Source organism: Patagioenas fasciata, chromosome 8, assembly GCF_037038585.1.
Source record: "Patagioenas fasciata isolate bPatFas1 chromosome 8, bPatFas1.hap1, whole genome shotgun sequence".
In the NCBI taxonomy this organism is placed as follows: Eukaryota; Metazoa; Chordata; class Aves; order Columbiformes; family Columbidae; genus Patagioenas; species Patagioenas fasciata.
This window is the reverse complement of record NC_092527.1, coordinates 9,861,140-9,878,795: the sequence shown is the minus strand read 5'-3', so window position 1 is coordinate 9,878,795 and position 17,656 is coordinate 9,861,140. Positions and strand designations below refer to the sequence as shown.

Sequence of the window (17,656 nt, the reverse complement as noted above, 5' to 3'; positions counted from 1 at the left end):
CTGGACATGTTCCTGTGCAACCTCACCTAGGCATTCCTGCTCCAGCAGGGGTTTGGACTAGGTGATCTTTTGAGGTCCCTTCCAATCCCAAACATACTGTGATACTGTAATGCTAAGTTACCACTCCGAAGTAAAAATTTAAGCATGGTGCTTGAAAGTATGTGACATCCACTTGTAGATGGAATATTTCTGTAAGTAAAAATATGGAACACATTAAAAATTCATGAGGCAAAGTTTTCTGTAGTTTATAGGAAACATACCGGATAGTATAGAACAAATTAAGGCAGGAAACTACTGTCCATTTTAATGCTTATCCATGAGTAGTGAGTCTTAAAGTGTCTTTCCACTTTCCTGAGATATCTGCAGTTATTCAAAAGTGTGTGCTGATACACTCTGTATTTGTAGCTTCGTATGCCACAATCAACAACATTACGATCTCAGTGTTATGTAAAGACTAAACACAATATGAAGTATTCTGCTGTTCAACCATAGGCATCTTGCTGGATGCCTAAATCAGCTGGATGTCTACAAAGCTAACCTGGGTCTAGATCAGTGAAGCATCAAGGTGCCCCTCAGAGTCACCTGGGAGAGTGTTGGTCTCTTCAGAGAAGAGCGTGGTCCCACTAAATGGCAAGTCAGAAAAACTGGGTAGGTTTCTAGGTAATGCAGTTGCAATTAACTTTGCTGCTTTGTGCGCGATGGCCTAGAGCCAGGCTTTGGCTGCCACCGGGGCCACTGCAACAGCAGTTCATCTACCTGGTGAGAATTCTAGAATTCAGTCTCTTCCTTTTGAGAAAGAATCTTAAAATTATCTTAAGCCTACTTTGCATTGGTAGCACCTAGATTAATGAACCCTGTTGTTATTATCAGGACTGGATAAATTTACCAGTTGATCTGTTTCCAGTTATTAAATGCTGTTAGCACAGAAATCCGGATTTATGAAATGAGTTCTCCATGGTGTCAATATTCTAGTGAACCCGTAATTTAAAGACCAAATTCTGAATTGTATTTTAAATAAGACAGGAGATTTTTCTGTGGAATCTTTCAATGCTAAGTGCTGACATTTTCTGTTTCACGAGGTGCTTACAGAGATTTGCATGATACCATCTTTTACAGCAGGTAGTTAGGGGCTGTACCTTCCTTCTTTTGGTGGTATTTGTCCACGGAAGACTCTGAATTAGAATATTTCTTGCAGACTGATGGAGTAAGTCAGTTGTAAGACTTAGTAAGCGTGTCTAAATCAATGAGGAAAGACAAATTTGTTCATTAGCTGAAATCTAAATCTACCACAGATTTGAGCAAGTAGGAATTTCACAGTCTTAAATAGTTCAGTGGATCATTAGGCCCAGTCATTCCTTTTGGTATGTTATTTTTAGAGTGAACTGCACCAAGGAGATATTCCTGTCCCAGGTGTAATCAGTGTCTTTACAGATATTTTTATTGGACAGTCCAGTCCTTGCTGGTGATGACTTTAAGAAGGACATTAATCTGTTGTCTCTTCCCATTTCGTGCCTGTAAGCTGCATTCAACTTCAGAGAAGTTTCAATTTTTCTTCATGTAATTCTTGCTTTTTATTGAAATTTGTTCAATAATACGAACTTTACATAGCAAAAAGGGCCAGGAAGAGATTAATTTCTTGTTGTATTATAAAATAATTGGAAATTTATAGGGCAAGAGGAAAATTATTTTTTGTCTTCTTATTCCAAACAGCACATAGGCATGGGGTTTTTTGTTTTGTTTTGTAAAGTAATAAAGATGATTCATATAGTTGATGAAAATCTGTCACTCCGGGTACACAAAAAATTACACTAAATTGAGATTACAATATTTAGAGCACATTCCATTTCAAACATACCTGAAGTATAAAAAAGTGTTTACAATTTAAAGTAGATATTATAACGTTTCTAATTACATTTTCCTTATTGAAATATTCATGTCTAAATAAAAGACTTTTAAATACAACAAGGCTCAAAAGTGAGCTTTTTTTAAAGAAACCGTATTTCAAAACAAATATTGTCTTTCAATCCCCCTTGGAACTAAATGGTTCGAGTTGTTCCAATCTCGCTTCATTTGCACTTTTCTAGGCAGCCTGTAGCTCCCCCCAGCCTTTAATTTGTTCATGTTTTGTGGTGCAGTGTTCCAGCAAAGGAGTTCCCAGGGAAGGAGAACAAATACTTTGCCTGTATAATAGCCCAGACTGCCCCCCACCAGGACTATCTAGGTGAGTTTGACTTTTGGAAAAAGTACAGCCTTGCTCATTTATCATTAGCTTCCAAGGCTGTTGGACACCTACACAACCAGTTGATCCATTGTTTAATTTTTCCTTTAACGAATTTGATACATGCTGTTTCGTAAAGTAAAATCAGAGATGCTAATGCTGCACATTTCTGACATTAAGCTCAGTACGTGGAGATGATGCTGAAAAGTTAGCAGTCAAATGTCTAGGTTTTCATTTAAACTTGCAACACCTGATTCAGTAGTAAATTCACTAGATTTTGTGTTGTGGATTTGTTTGTTTGTTTGTTTTTGTGTATTTTTTTTAAACTTGAAGCCTGTTCTTTAACACTGTTAAGTATGTTCTTAAGCCCTTTGCTACTTATGAACCTAGAAGGAAATGGATCCCTGATGCCATATCACTATGTTGCTAACACTAGTTCAGAAAAAGTGTCAGATCAGTAAAAAAACACACTTCAAATATATAAATAATACTTCAAAGTTCTAATCAAAAACCTTTCCCATATTCTAAGGACTTGCTGAAATATTTGAGGCATTGTTAAACGTTGGGCATAATAAATTTCTGTCTTTTTATTCAGTCTCCGAGCAGGCAACCCTGAGTGTAAAACATAAAGAACAAGTGATTGATAATCGGTAATTGTTGATTGATCTTCATTAGGGCAGAAGAAAGATTCGCATTAGGACTGAAAACGTATCTGCGTGAACACAAAGCTCTTGCTGCAAGGAGACTCTTGCTATGGTTGGTACTGAGAGCCAGAATCCCTCAAGCCGTAGTCACCTTTCAGCAAGAAACTGTTCCTAATCCTGTAGGGAGCCTGCCAGGAGACGATGAAGCAGTAAATTATACACTCAGAAGACTCCAATTATGGTCAGCTATTTTGAACATTCAGATAGCTTGCAACTAAGCACGCACTATTCAGACCACTGGCTTTGTTTCTAGCTGGTTTTTGAAAACAGGATAAAGATTTTGAGTTACAGGTTGTCTAAGTTTGCATAAAATTTTAATTTTGTCCTAGTTTTCTCAAATTTAAAGTTTCTTAGTTTTAATACTCTTTTTTTCAAGTATAAGTCAGAATTATTTTTAGTAGACAGTTCGACTAATGAAATTGTTAAAGTTAAATCACAGCCCATGAATCTGCTATTGCTTTTCATCATTTTTCTGATTTTATTCAAACTATTTATTTATTATTTAAAATCAGACAAATCAACATTGACTGTTTTTCTTGGGTGGCCTGTTTTTAGCCAAAATGCTTACTTTCCCTTTTGGAGCATTTTCTCACTGACAGTAAGTGCTACAAAACAGCTTTAAATATTAGAAAAAAAGCTCATATAACATTTTCATAATTTAGCAGAAAATTATTGACGGACTTCAGTTATTTTAAGACCATTTTGATTGCCATATACTGAAATTTTCAGTGATGCCTGTTGGTTGTCACTGTCAATTTACTGTCTCCTTTCCCACAAGATATGTTAAGAGCTCTTTTTACTTGTCAGATGAAAAGGCAAGAATCTGTTCTTTTCAGCACCAAAAAAAAACACCCACTTGAGGTTTTTTCCTTCTTTTTCCCACCACAAATAAGGTATTTGGTTTTTTTCCCCTCTCTCTTATGTGACTCTGATAAAACCGAAGAGACTTGGACCAAAGTTTCACATAACATTTTGCTACACAGGAAAAGTCAGCATGGAGAGAGGCAGATTCAGAACATTGAAGTCATGTGAAAGCTGTGTGACACTTCGTGTCTCTTGGCACATTGTACTCTTAAAAATGAATGGAAGAGAGTTTAGTAGGAATAGGTTTCTCCTCATACAATAAAAGGTTTGTGGAAGAGGAGTGATAATGTGAGATAGAGTGGAGAGAGGAGACTACTGGAGTAGAGAGGATATCAGGTAAAAGAGAGTATTAACATGCACTCAGAGAACAAAGCATTTGCTTTTTATATACAGAACTTACACTGTGTGACTCAGTACTCTTAACAATGGATGTAAATTTATGAAGTGGTAACTGGTTGACAAAAGACATTTGTATAGGGGGAAAAAAAAGATATGTTACTTATCCAAGTTAAAGATGAGTTTCGTGTTCTTTATAGCATTCAGTCCTTTACAGTATTTTGTTTAGTGTGGTGGGGTTTTGTTTGTTTGTTTGTTTTTTGTGTGCGTGTTAGTGAAATAAAGCTCCATTATAGAATAAAGAGGAGTGTACTGGTGGTGTTCTCTGACATGTATGTACAGGGAAATTCATTGTTATTGTATCTAGTGTTCTGGTCAACATTCTTGTTGATATTGCATGGGTTTGGTTTGAGGTTGGGTTTGTTTTGCATCCTGGAGACCTCCAAGGATGGAGATAGCACAACCTCTCTGGGCAACCGGGTGCACTGCTGGGTGTTCCTCATGGGGGTCTTCTCAGCCCCTTCCTCCAGCCTGCAACAGATGCTTCTTGATGACAGACCTGCCCTCAAGTGTACTGACTGTGCCCTCTTTTTGTTGTGATCTGCAAATGGTAAGAGTGTGCATTCCATCACCTCTTCCATGTCATTGATGAAGAGGTTACACAGGACAGGTCTCAGGACCAAGTACAGAGGCCTTTTTGGAGAAGACTAAGGCAAAAGAATTGCTGAGTAGCTCAGCTTCACCTGTGTCTGCTGTCACTAGGTCACCTGCCTCATTCACCAGCAGCCCCATGTTTGCCCTGTTCAGCCTTTTGCTGCTAACAGAGCAGTAGCCTGTGTGTGGCTTCCTTTTTTTTGTTTTTTTCTTCTAACACGTAGTTGGCATCAAAGGCTGGTAGAGACCGTACAGAGCTTTGGTCCAATCTGTTCTGCTCACGTTAAGCAGTCGTGGGCTCCTAAAAATGCCCAGACATTTGAATATGGTGCTGGCTCTCACACAAAGAACTTGGTGTGAAAGAAGCACTGTCTGGTAGTTTTGTAGTTTATAATTAAAACATGCTGTAGGAAGTAATAATACCTGTATGAAAAACTAATATTTACAGCTATAATTTCGTGGCTTTTTTTTTTTTAAAGTGGGGAGGAAGGCAGGAAGCATAGCCTTTTGTGTTTGAGGAGGTCTAAAGCTTGGCCCAGTGAGTTTAGGAAGATTTCTTAGTCACTGCATTTTAACATCTCTAGGAGAAATGGTGACAGTGATATATTGTCGGTATCGGAAGACTGATTTCCCTGGGTTGTAAATGTGTCCCCAAACTGCTGTAGTAAAGCACCCTCTTTTACCATGCAAGGCCATTGTTTCTGAGCCAAGCAAAGGGCAAGAAGAAATATTTGATGCATATAATTTTGAAGTAAATTATGAACTGCATGATTGCAAAAGTTGAGTTAAATTATTAAACAGTTATTCAAAGATATACAGTAAGCGACTGCTTGTGTAACTGACTTATGTGAACCCATCTTGCTAAAGTGAGTCTCATGCATAATGAACATTTTTGAGGAAATAATCGTAAAGTGAAATGAGTATCTCTAGATATTTTAACATAATAAGAACGTTGTGAAGTGGCATTACTTTGTGTAAGGGAGGATTTTGCTATTTGGAATTCTTTATTCTGTATTTGTGATACTCATTTGAAATTGGCTTTCCTAAGAGTAAAAATACTGCCCCTGCTGTTTCTAGAGTATACTTGTGTGAAGTTTTGCTTTGGATAACTGGAAATTTGAGTGTGTGTGTGTAAGAAAATGACGCATGCTGATAGAAAATAAGCAATATATCCTATGTGCACATCTCTTTTTTTCTTAATCATATGAAATTTAAACGAAACATTTAAATATTAAGAGAATCCAATTGCTAAGAAATAGAAATTACGTTCTACATAACATTGCATTCAGGATAGATAAGTAAATAGAAGAAATAATATATGTCCTGCTAAATTCTAAGCCTACCAACAGCATAAAATATAGATTCTGCTGTGCAGTATCTTTCCATTATAGCTTATTTTTTCAGCCTCTGGTAACATCAAGCATAGAAATACCAATAATTACAGTGAGTTTGTGCATCCAAGCAAATATTTCATAGATTATTGAGGTTGCCTTTGGAGGGGGAGAAATCCATGAGGAGATGATTATGAGAAGTTGTTCTAGCTGGGATATACACTACCACATTGGTGAGAAACAAAGACCAGTCCCAACAAACTCAATGCATCTTTTTCCTGAATCTGAGACATCAGTCAGACAAAACTATGGTTACTCATTTTTTTTCTTAAGATAACCAAATAGGTTGTAATACAGCAATTTCCACACTGACAGAGTTTTCTATGAAGGTTCATGACCGCTCTGCCTCCTAGAATGACTTGAAGCATTCTGGTTCTGTTCTGTGATCTTTCCGTGATGAAGGAGATATTTTGTCAATATCTTAGATGCACAGAGCACATGTAGCTGCCAAAACAATATGATAAAATCGATGTGAAAGACATTAGGTACCTCTCAGGGATACCAGTCATCTGCTTGGTTTCCTTCTGTTTTTCATTTAATTTTCCAGAATTGAAAATTTCATCATGCAATTTCACACCAAGCACAGAAGCATTTTAATAGGGCAGCTGCTATACTTACCTGCCAGTGGATCCTCAAGGTATCGAGTACGTTATTAGCCCTAGATGTATATACTGCAGTATGTTAGACTTTAGAAATGAAATGAAGAAAACAATAAAGCTTAGCACAAAACACAGTTATTGTGAAAAAAGCTGAAGAAATATGAAGGTACATTCCAGGCCTATAAAAACAGATGGCTTTCATAGTCTCAATAGAACCACAAATTATAAGAAAATGAACTTTGTACACCAAACTTAAAACATTAAATCTTTGCTCCAGACTGAAAGTATGATGTGTTCCTTCCTTTACCTTTGAAATCAGTTATCCCCGATTCCGGTCAGTGAAGTATGTGAGTGTATATGTATTGCTTAAGCATGTTTAAGTTAATCAAAACCACTTGGAGGTGCTTAGAGCAGCATGGACGCTTTATTGCCTCTCTGAGACAGACCCAAGCATTTAAAAAATGGTCATGCTATTACATTTCGTTTTAATTTGCATGTTCATTTGAAAGTCCTTTGGTTTTCCCAGATACGCCTGTGAATAAAATACTTACATAAAAGTTAGTAAAACTCAAAAAAACAAAACAAAACAAAACAAAACAAAAAAAAAACAACAACAAAACCCTGCCTGAATTTGTGCTGGTTTAGTTTCAGCACTGTTTGATGCCGGTTTCGTTGTGCTTCTACATCCTGATTTATTACTATGGTAACAAATATCTGCAATAACAAATGTGCATGGTAGGAATAAGATAATTAGGAAGAAAACCTATTTAGCTTGAATGTTGTGGATCAACTGGGATAGACCAGTTTAAGATGAAGCCTTAACACTATTGCTGTACATCTGTTTTCTCTATGTAGATCATGGATGTCATGTCTTCTGCACATGTCTGCAGACTTATTTTTTGGTGCTGAGTGAGAAACTACCCCCAGACACGTTGCCTGTACTTTCAGAAAAATGGAATTCCTCAGTCATCTTTCCCCTGAATTCTTCACGTTCGTGTGTCATTTTTCTTTCTCCTAAAGAATAGCTATGTCAGACTTCCTCTCTCCTGTGCCTTTGTGCGAGCTTTGTTCTTTTTTTCTGGTGCTCAATGTAACCGATCGATAGCATAAACAGAATTTATGGTATTGGATTCTGGAAAATATCCTGCAGTAGGTAAAGGGAGGTTTCAACAACATTTACCTGGTAAGCTTCAGAGTGCGGATTATGCCAAATACGAACTTTCAGCTTTTCTTTGAAAAGATGAGAGCCCAGTTAGGGGTTTCAGAGACTTGCCCTTAGGGGTGTGACAGTGACAAGCCGTTCCCCTGCTGGCTTTTTCTGCCTTACAAAAGGGCAACAGCTCTGCTGGAGACTTGGTGTGTGCCAGTCCTTGTAACGCTTCCTTTTGGTGGAGAATATATCCAAATGCCCAGCACTAGTTCCTGCCCCAAAGAGTATTGGCACCTTTTTTGTTGTTGGTTTATTGACTTGTGTGCTTTACGGCTCCTCAGAGTCACCTAAGAGCATTCCCACAGATGGGATCCAGCAAAGCAAAGACTTAGGTTATATATTAGGAAGAGTAAACTGTTTATCACAATATTTCTCTTTAGTTACTTCCTCCATTTTTTAGTGCATTCGGGAAACTGAGGATTGTAGTCTTACTTTTTCCTTGCAGTCTCCCTTCCAACCAGGCTCCTCCGAGCCATATTGCACTCCGTAACTAATACCTTTCCTCTTCCTTAAGTGCCCTCACGTCAAATCACAGTGTTTTCAAGAGTATTTATACCCTTTTATGAGTCATATGTTATAAAAATGTTTGTACTTATACATTTAAACATTTGTTCACAGTTTCCCCACTTCATAGTTATGATAGATAAGAAATTATTGATCTAGACAGCAGACTTCGTATTTATAGCGTTTTTGCAAACCACCCTCTTTTCAATCTAGCATCTGCTGTTTCAAATGCTCATGTCCTGCAGGATGCTCTCTAGAATGGATGGATGTATCTTGAGATTTGAAACATGTCTCCTTTTTGTGGTCTTTGTTCCTCGTGCCAAATGGCTTGACTCTCAGCAGATGTGTTAAAAAACCTGTAGTTCAGTTTAAATCAATGGAACTGCAGGTTTCATCAGTTTTAGTTCTGGCCTAAAACACAAGCAGAGTAAATGCATGTCTGTCTGGTTCAGAAAACATTGACGCCATTACTGGAAAAGATCTCAAGGAATCTAATGGATTTCTTTTACCAAAGTGGGGTTTTTCTCCAGTCACAAGGAAGATAACAGATTTTTGGAAGCCTTATTTAATACTAACTATGTAAATTAAAAATTTCTTTTATGATGTTCCAACTTCTTATAGCAACTCTTGCCTCTTTTTGATGGCTCCAAATGGCTTCAGTCCTGAGACTAAGATAATTTTTGCAAGAGGCTCTGCAAGCCTATCAGAAAGACAGGCTTGGCCCCACGGAGCATCCAAAATTAGAGGGTACCCTATAGCTCATTTCATGCTAAATGTTATTTGTGGCACAGTTTTATTTGTGGATTTTGTATGTTTCTAACTGTGGGAATCTTCTTTGTCTTTCTGCTTTCCCCCGACATTTCTTGCCACTTCTGTTCCTCCAGGTTGTGTGTGGAAAGCTGGCACTGGCAAGGGTTTGTGATCCAGGACTTTAATTAGAGCCATAAACATCAGCTGCCATGTGCGGTGTAGCTTTCTGAGCCCTTTTCACAGATTGTGCTGAGAAGGAAGACACTTGGCAAATTTGTCACTGGGACCTAACCTTCTGTCCTCATTTGTAAATGGCAACTATCTGTAATGCATATTTTTTTTTTAATATCTCTGTTTCTATGTATGCAAAACAAGTAAAAAAGAAGGAAATGAAGGAAGTAAACAGCATTCATGAAAAACATGAGTGGTAACCTTGGAGACAGAAAACCAATTAATTTATTTTTGAGCCCAAGTGCTCCAACAGTCTGTTCATACTTTCTGTATAATGCAGACTTCTGCATTGCAGGAACAATAGAAACAGTTAAGCGTACGTCTTCCCCGTACAGTTTTAAATACATCTCTAGGAGAGGCAAGACTGTGATTGTGAAAGATGGGCGTAGGTTCCCATGCTCATCGCAGCCATCAGGTTGTGACTCAGGCTCTTGGTTTTTCTTTCCCTTTATATGTGGATTTAACTTGCGGATACAGACTGGTGCCCCATAGTCGAAGGCCTGTTTCCAGTTTTGATCACAAAAGGGGTTGTGTTGCTGTAGAGGAGAGAGATACATGCTGTCCTGCTTCCTGAAAACAGGGAACCACTGCCAGCCATTTCTGCACAGGGTTACAGCTCTATATTTCTGATAGTATCCAGAAGAGAACAATTATGCTTTTAATACTTATTTCATAATTAAATTCTGATTGCCTTTAGTTGCTTATTACAGTGCTTGGGATAATTAGAGCTAGAAGTAGTATTTCTGATATTTTCACGATAAGAAAAGATGTTTGGACTCTGTACTCATCTACTAACTATAGCCAGTTATGAGTTATTAATGACAGTAAAGTCATAGCTAATCTGTAATAAGATGAATTAAAATTCTTGGAATCTGCAACAGAACAAATACTGTGCAGCTCTACAATTTAAATGAAAAGGCGTGTGTAAGTCTCTAGCATGGTGGTTATGATACAGAAGCATTTCCCTGCTAACTGAGTCCCAGTTTTTTACTTACTACATTTGTTATATTTACATTTGCTCCCACACTTTCAGCTTTTGATAAAGAACAGATTTTTTAAAGTACGATGCATGGACATTGCTGTGGCAAAGAGACGAGATATTGATAGCTAGATTGGCAGATAAGTTGTTTCTCAGCATTGCCTCCATACTACTGCTAGGGCTGTTGAGGATTTCTAACAAATATATAGAACTGTGTCCAGACTGGCAGTCATTATGTAGTCTTTACCAGGGCAAAGTTATTACTGAATCTAATGAGAGTTCCACATGAATATCCAGTCTGAGATTCAGTTCATAACTGGTAACATCACTCAGATGTCTGGTATGTCATGTCTCTATGGCTGGAACCTCATCTGCCTTATACCTGAGCAACTTTATCAGTTACTGAGAATTTACTTGATTTAAGAATCCAAGCCTAAATTTCTACAAATCTTTCACCTGTTGACAGGTGTACATATTTCTTCATTTCATAATGCTGTGTAATGATCACTGTTGTTAGAAACACACTGAGTATTAAAGGTGGACCTCAAGGTAATTCTGCTCTGAAGATGAACTCTCTTCTTATGGGAATTTTAATGGTAAGACTTAACTCTGCCGGTGCTGCCAGAACTAGTTGAACACCTTTGTAACTTGACTTTGAGCCTACAAAAAACGCAGGGTATTGCAGAGGGCAGAGGATCTTTCTTGGTGTTGTGTTTTGTGGTGTGTGCAGTTTGGTTTTTTCCTCTCATTATGATTTTTCAGTTAATCATTTTTCCTTTCAGGAAATCTAGCTGAAATCTGACTTGAATCAGCAGAATGTCCTATTTGTTCTCTTACAGCTTTCAATATATGATCAACAAAAATTAGGAATAAAAAAAGAAGTTTCTTCATCTCCAACTCAAAAATGAAAGCACGAAGAAAAACCCAACAAATCAACTATTTTCCTGCTCTTTATCTTTCTGTGATTATTCTATGGAAAACTTGCTACATTTGGGTTGGCCCTTGTCCATCCCACTTCACATTCCTTGTAGCATTTTTACTTTGTTGTTCAGCTCCATCTTCATAAAAACTAAAAATAATTGAGTTATTTTTGATTCCTTTAATTCTAGTGCCACCTGGGATTGTAGTGATTCTGCAGTTTCTCCAGCCTTGTAGACAGCAGCATATATTGCTTTTCAGATTTTCAGGTTGTGATCTGATTTGCAGACACTTCAGTGATTTTCTCCTTATGTACCTGTTTGGGGATTACAAGGAAGACCAAAGTCAATTTTTGAAGGGACTTTTTGCCATATAGAGAACACAACTTGGCAGATTAATTGATGAACAAATGGGTTGGAAAGTGAAGTACCCCAAAACCTAGTGGAGGCAATGTTTCCTTTTCTAAATGCTAATATAGGAATGAAATTGAACTCAATATAAAGAACCAGGCTTGTTTACAGTAGAAATCTCTGCTTTAAAAACAAACAAGCTTTCTTTTTCCCTGCTTTTTGGTGAGTATTCTTGGATAGAGAATCCAGAAATATCCTCAAGCTTACAGAGAAAATGACCCGAACGCTGACAAGAGCTCTGACACTCCATCTTCTCTTTTCCATCTGCTTAAATGGATCTTTGTTTGAGGCCAATGTAGTCAGCTCCAAGGGCCTTTCCATGTCATTCCTCTATACTGCAGCTCCCTCCGTCAGCCTGGCGCTTGAGAGTGAGTCAGAAAGCGGAACGTTTCATTTCTGCACATTGCTTTCTAAAATTGCTAGTCTTGAGTTTTAAAACTGGAAACTGTAAAAAATCAAGTGTTAATGTTAAAAAAATATGCTTCAGTATAGGCATGCTTGTGATTTTTCTTTTTTCCTGCTGGGTGAAGGATGATTGTACCTCTGTGGTCCCCAGAGGTGAAGGCACCGTGTTGAGTCCTGGAGCCTCTGGGTCTGCTGGAACTGCCCGCAGAGTGAGGTGAGCCAGGCTTGACCTGCAGAGCCCATGTCCTGGCAATCCTTGGATTGCAACTACCTCAGTAGCAGCATCTGGCTTTTTAAAATGGATTGAGACCTGCAGTTTAATAATACCACCAGAACAGGTCTTTTAAGCTAGTTCAGATTGGTTTTGGTTTTGTTTGGGGTGGTTGTGTTGGGGTTGTTTCTTTTTGTTTTGAAATTTATTTTTTATTTTATCTATGTTTTCTGCATCCTAATTTACAGCTATTATGTTGTGTCAGGCATATGGTAAGAATATTAAAGGCACTGGGATAAATCTTCTTCCAAAAGTGGTGGCCCTGAAATGAAGGTCGTAAGGTGGTCTTCTGGTGTAATTCACATAAACAGTCAATTTTTCCCAGAAAGGAACACGTAAGTTGCAACTCTGGAAGAAATTAAGGACTTGAATAATCATCTCAAAGGAGATGATGCTAAGGGGAGGATAAACGATGTGATATCTATGGGAACTTGGCACCGGCTTATGGCCTTCAGGAAAATGCTGTGGAAAGATTCAGACATGCAACTGATGCCAGGATCTGAATGTGATGGAATCTGAGATACGAATAGAGAGAGAGCGTGGAATTCAGTTCAGCTGTGTTTAGTCATAATTATTCCAAGACTGATAAAAAATGGACATCATGGCTTGTTGGCAGGACATCGATATTGCAGTGATTTAGTCTCTCTGTTACTCTTCATATAGAAAAACAAATAAAGTCTCTTTCCGACAGTAAAATAAGAGTGTCTTATAGACTAGTCTGCTGGAGATGTTTGTGAGACACACAAGGGAAGAACAGAAACATTATGGATGCGATTTATATTGTCCTGTGTTTTTAGCATTTTAGTATGTTTTCTCTGTGGTTATGAAAGTTACTCTAGAGAGAGATTGGCAAAAACCCCCACCCAAAGAGAAAGCTGAGTCTCATTTCCAGTTGTGATTGAGCTAACTTAACTAGGTAGTGCTTTTCAGATCTGTTGATGAAAACGTACTCTCAAGTGGCAGTAAAAAGCTTTTAGCTGTAACCTGTAAACGTTGTTGGAAATGGTAATTAAGGAGAGTTCCGTGTATGTTTTTAAAAGTGCACACCGGAGACAGTGATTGTTACCATGGACAAGGAACATGGTCAGCTTTTATGCTTCTGTATTGAAGGAAAAGCACTCCAGGGTGATACCTGGGTTTGAAGTGCTCATGAGTAGAAAGCTTTCTCCCTGGGGCCTCACATTTTGCTGGGTGAAGTCAATAGCAATATTCTAATTAATTATAGAAGTGCCATATCAAATTTATACAGCATTTAACTGCCTCTGTAAAGGATATAAGACTTTAAAATCATAACTTCAAAAGATAGTTAGAAATAAAAGAAGTATATAACCACTCATCAACATATATATCTTCTAAGTAATGACAATTAGAGAACTGTGGTGATAAATGTGCAGAATAAACTATGAAATCCCTTCACAGTGTTACAAATGCAGAATTGTAGCACCAAGATTTTCTTCTCCTGTATGTAAATAACCTATATCTGTGTTTTTCTAGTGAGTTACTAAGAAACAACAACAAAAAGGATAAGAGGTGTAGTGAGTATACAGGTAAATGTTTGAAGTACTAGCTATTGCAGCATGAAAATGATGTATTATATGGAAATATTAATCACATAAAACCACTCAGAGGCAGAACAAAATATATTCTAGATGAACTGTAAAAAGTTTTATAGTACTGTAAATTTTTTTCAGAGATAACAGAATCAGTTAAGACATACAGATATAAGCAGTAATCATCAAATAATTTGAGAGAAGTTTTTTTCCCAAACAAATCTTTGTGACTTAAAAGTATGAGATCTTAAAATAACAGGCAGAGATCGTAAAGGATATGAAACTCTGAGCCCATGGTGAAGATGAAAAGAGGTGTAATGTTTTAATTTTCAGCATTCTGGAGAGGGAGGGTGAAAATTACAAGAGGAAGAGCACAGTGTCAGAAGAGGACCATGAGATGGTGTAGAGGTGACCACCTGTAGGTCAGTAGTGCATGCAGTTGAATGCAAAGTGGAATATATTGAAAGAGAATCCTTGCACGATAATAGTAGAGAATCAGGGAAAAAAAAATTATCGAAGGAGGGGTACTTGGTTAGGGATAGGTTCAGTAAAAAACCCCAGGAAGTCAGAAAGAACTAACATGCTATTGAAGAGCTTATCAGTCTTTGGGGCAATACTACTTTTAAACAGTCTCTACTTCTGATGTAAAAACATGCACTGAACTGTGCTCATAAGCTCAAATAAAATTATCACAGGCAAGTGAAAAACCTGCAACTTGGTCCAGCTTATTAAATTATTGAGACTTCTATGAATCCATACTTTTTGAAGACCAAACTGGATAGTGCTTGGAGGGGGAAAAAGGAAATTGTAAAAAATCTTCAGATTCCTGTATGCAAAGCGGCATTCTAATTTTATTGGGGAAAATATGCCTATCAATTATAAGACTGTTTGATTGATCTGAGTATCTCTAGTATTCCAGACAAACTGTGCAGAACTCACAAATGAGCATGCATTCATTCTTGATGCACAGTTTGGAAGAGAGGTTTACTGAAGTAACTCATCCAAATGTACGGATTTCTGAACAGTACAAATGATAGAAAAAGAAGAAACATCTTTCCAGTGACACTCTTCTTGCAGTTATTTGGCACTCCAAACTGCAAAAGCATTTGATTCACTTTAAAATACCATTTCATATAAATTAGTTTAATAGTCTGTTTATTTTGTCAGTTTTTGGTTATGGATCTACCCCTTACATGGATTTGCAATGAGGTACCAACGTACAATCATCCATGTAACAATATTCTGAGCTCTTGTTGCAAGTGGTTTGGAAGCTGTTTAGTTGCATGACCAGATCCTGAGTTGGTTGTTGAGAAGCTCTGGGGCTCGGGCAGAACCAAACTCTTCTGTGGGTGTGTTTCCATGATTAGATGCCCAAGGGGCAATGTGGGCAGTCGCTCTCCTGAGGCACTGTCTGGAAAGCTCACGAAAAAGCTTCCAACTGAGCCTGTTTTCTGGAATTTTTCCCTTTAAAATGAGAAGGGCCAATGTTTACATGTATTTGCGGCTGTCTCCATGTGTAGAGTATGGCTTTGAAAAAAATGAAAAGTTAAAAAGGAAAGTCTGAGAAATTAAAATTTAGGAAAATCAAGGCAAACTCTCAAGCCTCTTCCTGATGAGGACTACAAATTCTTCAGGTATTTAGTTCAAAAACCAAAAGCAGGTTCAGGAGTGGCCGCTGTTTAAACAAAACTGTATAAAAAGAAATGTTATAGTACTGGTCAAGATCTTTCTTCCTATTTGTAGCTGACTTTTCTAGATAAAATTAGAGTAACAATAGAGCACCTGAAAGCTCTCTACGATTTTAGTAAAAACAAGTAATCAAGGTACATATAAAGCCAGCACCACTTATTCCTCCAAAAGAAATTTGAAATTTCCCTTATTTACTCAGATAAACTACACTCCAAAATTAAACTATATCATATCTCCGGCTGCCTTCAGCAAATTGCCTTGAAATATGCTTTACCAGTTTAGCAATACTGTGACTTTGTGTTTCTTATTGAACATTTTTCTCTCAAATTCTTCTGATACATTTGTTATGATATGCAGTGTGTCACTGCTATTTTAGAAGAGTCGCAGAAATCTCTTTGTGGTGGTTGTAAGGAAGTTTAAACCCTTAAAGTCTGACAAAATAAGGTGACACCAGCAGTTACAGGATTGATCAAATGCAGTTTTTACATCCTCATCCACATGTCAAATATTGTATCAGAGGCTGTTTCAGAAGAGCAGGAAGATGGAAGTTCTTTTGGAAACTTTTGCACGGCAAATCTACAGGAGAAAAAAGTCTTTTTAAAGAAACATCAAAGAAAAAAAGACTAGTCTTTGCTATTGCTTTTCTATTTTATTATTTTCTCTAGTGAAAACTTTCGACTGATGCTTTCACTGACCTCTTTTAACATCTTATTTCTACCTAAAAAGCTGATGTATAAGAAAAAAAGTAACTGTTGGACAACAGTAATTCTTAGCTCAGTATGTTCTCTTCGGTTGCCTAAATGAGACGAACCTTAAATATGCTCTCCTTTTGGCACCGTTTTTGATCATAACATTAGGATGGGCCCGAAATGCACCCACCTTTCTTCTCTTTGAGGTACAAACCAAAATGAAAACCTACTGTGGAATCTCATCTTGTAGTCAGTGCTCATGTATTTGCTATCAGAAAGTGGGGCATGATACTATTGTTATATTACTGTTTAGGCTATGGATCAGGCTGTTGTTGATGCCGTACAGGTTTGGAACAAAAACTAGGTTTTAGACCCAAACACTACAAAAATTCTATGCAAATTACAAAACAATAGTTTGAAACAGAAAGAAGTGCAATGTGTCCAATACACTAAGCAGAATTCAAGCCAAACTGCTGCCAGGTAATCACTCTAGTTTATAAATATGTATTCTCCAGATAGAGTCACAAACCCACTGTGTTGAACGGATACTGCACAGAGTGCGCTTTATTCTGGTACCACCAGCGTTCTTTAGCAGTAGGGCAAGATGTTGGAAGACACATAGAAAGCTGAAACAATTTTAAGTCAACTAAGCAGCATTGTTTTTCTTCTTCACAAGTAGTACAATAGATGTAATACCTTTATTTTGTGTTTAAGAGTCAGAGTTGCAGCTTGTAGGGACCCTAGAAATTCCCCGGTGAACCATCCCATGTGCTCTTGCTTATGCTGAAGAAAGGCAATGCTTCTTTAGGAGCCTTGAATCCAGAAATGTTTGGCCACTGCTGTCAGCATCCCAGCACCCATCACCTCTTCAGGGGTAGCAAATGGTGTTACTTGTTCTCTTCAGCGGAGTCATAAAGTATAAAGGAGGAGGGCTTATGGGACTTCTTGAATTGTTGAACATATTGACAGTGAGCAGCTTGTCTCTAAACCGGTAGGAAATAGCCAGTACAAACAGATGGCCAATCTTCATTCAGCTCTATGCTGTACAGCACGCAACAGTTTTCTCTCCTTTCTTTTTACAGCATTCTCATTTCAATCAGATTAGTGATGGGGATATTCAGAGCAGTCTGTGACTGCCTGGGCACTGCCTGGCCGTCTTCTGCCAGAAGTACCTGGCCTGTTGCTTTGGATGCAGAGATGAATCCTTTTCCTCCTTTGCTAGGCTGCACAAAAAAGGAGAGAAAGCATCTCCTGCCAGTGTTATTGTGTTGGGACTCAGCATGT

General features: G+C 37.8%; 1 long non-coding RNA gene across 18 annotated transcripts in view; it reads left to right on the top strand.

The window, feature by feature from the left end:
- Positions 1–17,656, top strand: part of LOC136104331 (uncharacterized) — a 500,900-nt gene that overhangs the window by 222,923 nt on the left and 260,321 nt on the right. The window contains exon 4 of one of the 18 annotated variants that reach the window (XR_011740250.1): positions 2,136–2,221. The exons of the other annotated variants lie outside the window; for them this stretch is intronic. This is a non-coding gene — a long non-coding RNA (uncharacterized lncRNA). The remainder of the gene's footprint in view (positions 1–2,135; positions 2,222–17,656) is intronic. 18 annotated transcript variants of the gene reach the window in all.